This window comes from Salvelinus alpinus, chromosome 10, assembly GCF_045679555.1.
Source record: "Salvelinus alpinus chromosome 10, SLU_Salpinus.1, whole genome shotgun sequence".
In the NCBI taxonomy this organism is placed as follows: Eukaryota; Metazoa; Chordata; class Actinopteri; order Salmoniformes; family Salmonidae; genus Salvelinus; species Salvelinus alpinus.
In genome coordinates, this window is record NC_092095.1 from 43,507,062 (window position 1) to 43,512,085 (window position 5,024).

Consider the following 5,024-nt stretch of genomic DNA (forward strand, 5'->3'; position numbering starts at 1 on the left):
GAGTGAAAACCTCCTTCCATCAGTAAGGGCATTGAAGATGAAACGTGGCTGGGTCTTTCAGCATGACAATGATCCCAAACACACCGCCCGGGCAACGAAGGAGTGGCTTCGTAAGAAGCATTTCAAGGTCCTGGAGTGGCCTAGCCAGTCTCCAGATCTCAACCCCATAGAAAATCTTTGGAGGGAGTTGAAAGTCCGTGTTGCCCAGCAACAGCCCCAAAACATCACTGCTCTAGAGGAGATCTGCATGGAGGAATGGGCCAAAATACCAGCAACAGTGTGTGAAAACCTTGTGAAGACTTACAGAAAACGTTTGACCTCTGTCATTGCCAACAAAGGGTATATAACAAAGTATTGAGATAAACTTTTGTTATTGACCAAATACTTATTTTCCACCATAATTTGCAAATAAATTCATTAAAAATCCTACAATGTGATTTTCTGGATTTTTTTTCCTCATTTTGTCTGTCATAGTTGAAGTGTACCTATGATGAAAATTACAGGCCTCTCTCATCTTTTTAAGTGGGAGAACTTGTATAATTGGTGGCTGACTAAATACTTTTTTGCCCCACTGTATGTCATGGAAAGAGCAGATGTTTTAATGTTCTGTACACTCCGTGTATTGATTCCTGTTCTGAGACAGTGAGTTTCCAAGGCAGATTTCCAGGGTGGTCACTGAGGTGATTTTAAATGGGATGATCGCTCATAATTCAAGTCAGACAGATTCATGGGGAAATCAAATCAGCCTCCCAGACAGAGTGAAGGCTGAGCTGAAGCAGCAATATTATCTCCGCCATGCAGCACAATTCTTCATTGACCTATATAACATTTCTCCTTCCTGACAGTTCCCCTCCCATAGTTCCCCTCCCCTACACCGCTCTCTTTTGGGTTGTTCTCTGGGGTTTCTCTCCTTTCTTTCTGTCTTTCTTTCTCTGTGCTCTTATGTCTCAATCTCTCTCCCTCCCTCCCTCCCTCTCTCTGTCTGTCTCTCTTTATCTCTCTCTTTTGGGTTGTTCTCTGGGGTTTCTACCTCTCTCTCTGTCTTTCTCTCTGTCTTTCTCTCTCTGCAGTCAGGGATCAAAATCAAAGTTCCTTTTAAAAAATGAGGCACTGAGCAAATACCAGCTCTGCTGAGCGCAAACTTGAACATTGTGAAAATTCTCTGCAACTTCCGGTGCGTGTTTACATTGAACAATGAGGCTGTAACCCACTTTAAATTACAGTTTTAACAGAGGCCAAGTAGACTACTGTGGCTATTTGATCATAATGTAGGCCTACCAGAGTGGCCTGCCATCAACAACAATGGAGAAAAAGGCATCCCATCACATTTTAACATGGAAATAGTTGTTCTATCATTCAGCCTACAGTAGCAGCAAATGTGTTCAATGGTGGTCTACATTCAATTAAACTTTTGAAAAAACATGCAGGGCTTGACATTAACCTGTTTATCCACGTATCTTTCAGACAAGGAGGTGATTGAAAATGTTCTTGTGTTGTTTAATGCAAGAAACCACTTCACAAAAAAACTCTTATTTATTATTCCCATACCATTATTACAGAGAATCAGTCAAATTATGCTACCCTCTGCCTATTGGTTACTTAGCTTATTCAAGACCATCTCAAAATACAACACTGCCCCTTTAAGACATAAAAAAGCTCTTAACCTGATTCGCTTTTCAAAGATGGCTAAAAATCCACAGATTTTGTGCTCTTGTAGGAAGCAACCACTCCCCCATTGTTGACTAGAAATGAGCTATAACTGGGCTAATAACTCACTAACTGGCAAAGAATATGAACAAATGTGCACAGGTGGCTACATGCAGCTATCGCATTGATCTCAAAACAAACGCATCTACTCGAGACCGCTCATGCTGTAAACACAGTCCAGTTCAAAGTGAATCGCACAGATCCATATATGGCAATGGCTATTTGCATATAGGCCTACTGCAGCTCTGATTGGTTATGGTGCACCAGTCTGCGTAGAGTCGTGCCTGTCAATGCAATTGAATCGTACTCCAATGCGCTCTGCCTACAAGACAATCTGTTGCACAGTTTGTTTTGCATACTAAGTCTTGCATAATTCGTTTTGTTTCGGTATGTTACATTGAAAGTGGCTAATAGTGCGTTGATTCGAGCACAATTCCCACAGTAGAGCAAAACGTTTGTGTTAACTAACTAAAGTTGAGTTAACTTCAATCTCGTGATTCTCTGTGTGGGCTGATATTTCTTCTGCCAGGCAGTCAAGGGGAGCTGCTTGCCCGCGCAGCTTAAAGGGAACATTGATTACAATACTTTATCTTCTCAACCTAGAATCTGAACTGTCAGGGAAAATTCAGTAAAACCAACTCCAGAAATGCACCGAAATCTCAATTCACCAAACTGTTGTCTCATTATGTCTTCAGAAATGTAATTAAGTAATGAAGACGGCTTTCAGTCTTCCGTGTCTCCAAAAAAAGGTTTGCTTGATTAGGCATCGAGCATTGGGACATTTCTGTCTGTGACGATATGAATTTGGGGTGCTGCTAGAGTGAGTTAAATGTGAAGGAAGTTAAGGCACGGACCCAATTACAGTGTGATGCTGTCACACACACACACACATACGCATGTATTCACTCACACATACATGCACACATACTTCCACACACGCGTGAACACACACGCACACACAGGGAGACTACCTCATCATTAAGAATCCATCATTCTCTCATCTTTCTACCCCTGAGAAACTCTTCAATATTCTTCTGGCAACATTATGCATATTTATACATACATCCTTTCCACTTCACTAAATGTCATTGTAAATGGTTCTTCTTCTAATGAAGGCATTCTAGTCTTTTACTCTTATTTTCTCCATCTCTTCCTATTCCTAGTGCTCTTCCTCCAAGTTCCTGCCTGTGAGTTTTAGTCCTCTGCTAATTCCATTCACACTTAGTTTCACCTCGCACAATGAGCCTCTGAGGAGAATCCAATCAAATGTTATTTGTCACATGCTTCACAAATAACAGGTGTACACTAACAGTGAAATGCTTACTTAAAGGGCCCTTTCCAACCACGCAGAGAGAAAAATGGTAGCAGTAGCAGTAGCAGCAGAGTATGTGATGAGTCAAACTGAACAAATATATAAATGAGCTGAGTTTCATGAGCTGAAATAAAAGATCCCAGAAATATTCCATATGCACAAATGCATATTTCTCTCAGATCTTGTGCACAAATCTGTTTACATTCCTGTTGGTGAACATTTCTCCTTTGCCAAGATAATCCATCCACCTGACAGATGTGGCATATCAAGAAGCTGATTAAACAGCATGATCATTACACAGGTGTACCTTGTGCTGGGGACAATAAAATGCCACTCTAAAATGTGCAGTTGTGTCAAACATAATGCTACAGATGTCTCAAGTTTTGAGGGAGCATGCAATTGGCATGCTGAATGCAGGAATGTCCACCAGAGCTGTTGCCATATAATTGAACATTCATTTCTCTACCATAAGCTGCCTTCCACATCATTTTAGAGAATTTGGCAGTACATTCAACCGGTCTGACAACCCCAGACCAAGTGTAACCACACCAGCCTAGGACCTCCACATCTGGATTCTTCACCTTCAGGATCGTCTGAGACCAGCCACCCAGACAGCTAATGAAACAGAGTATTTCTGTCTGTAATTAAGCCCTTGTGTGTAAAAACTGATTGACTGTGCCCCTGCCCAGTCATGTGAAAAGGATTACGGTGTAATGAATTTATTTGAATCGACTGATTTCCTTATCAACTGTAACTCAGTAAAATAGTTGAAATTGTTGCATGTTGCATTTATTTTTTTGTTCAGTACAGTAAGTACAAAATGGGGTCAATACTGATAGTCCGATGGCTAACTATTCAGCAGTCTTATGGCTTGGGGGGTAGAAGCTGTTCAGGGTCCTGTTGGTTATAGACTTGGTGCATTGGTACGGCTTGCCGTGAGGTAGCAGAGAGAGAAGTCTATGACTTGGGTGGCTGGAGTCTTGGACAATTTAGGCCCTTTCTCGGACACTGCTTGTAGGCAGAAAAGCTCTCTTTGCTTCCAATTACTTCCAATCTTGATCTTATGGAGGCATTATGGGACTCAGTATACAGAGGTAGTTCTCAGGGTCTCCCTTGTTCCCATGATGCAACCAAAGTTGAGGTCACAGACTATGAAAGAGCCAATGCCATCTGAGAAAGCTTTGTCCGACCCAGACGGAAAATATAAAGTCAGAACATTTTCTAGAAGTTCAGCATTGAGTGATGCCCCCCCCCAAAAAGTATATGCTCTCACACACACAAAAACACACAGCCTAGATCAAAACCATCATTTCAGATATACAGTTGTATGTGAATTGTTAGGTAAAATAATTACCAACAGCTGCCAAAAGTGTAAATTAATCTAACCACTACATCAACTACTTCACAAAAATGCTGAAAGAAGAGGTAAAGCTACAGTAGAGGTGACTGTCTGATAACGATACATTCGAAAATATCACCCGTTTTCACAAAGGAAATAGATCTAATATGAATATTACCATACAAATTCATAAAGGTTTTCTATGGCATTGTCTATATTAGCATAAGCTATGGTTCCGGCAGTTACTTGTTACGCGGAGTGGAACAGGGGAACCCAAGAGCAGACTCAGACGAGGAAACTGGGATGAAGTAACCAAGGTATTTATTGAAACACAGGGGGAAGATGGAGTGCAGGCCAGGGGAAGATCGGGTGGGTTGCAGAACCAGAGGGGAGTCCAAGGGAGTAGTAGAGTGGGGAATCCAAGACAGAGTAGCAGGATGACGAGACATGGAACTGGAGACAGGGACCAGAGTCAGGAACTGTAGCGGAGAGAAAAACAGAGTCAGGCAAGGAAAACAGGCACAACAGGATCTAACAGTAACAAACAGCTAGAAGCATAGACTGACTGAGCAGAGATTATGATCTGGCAGCGTGGAAGTGGCAGGACTGAGTATTTGTAGACGTCTTGATTATGAAACAGGTTGCAGCTGCCCTGACTCCAGCACA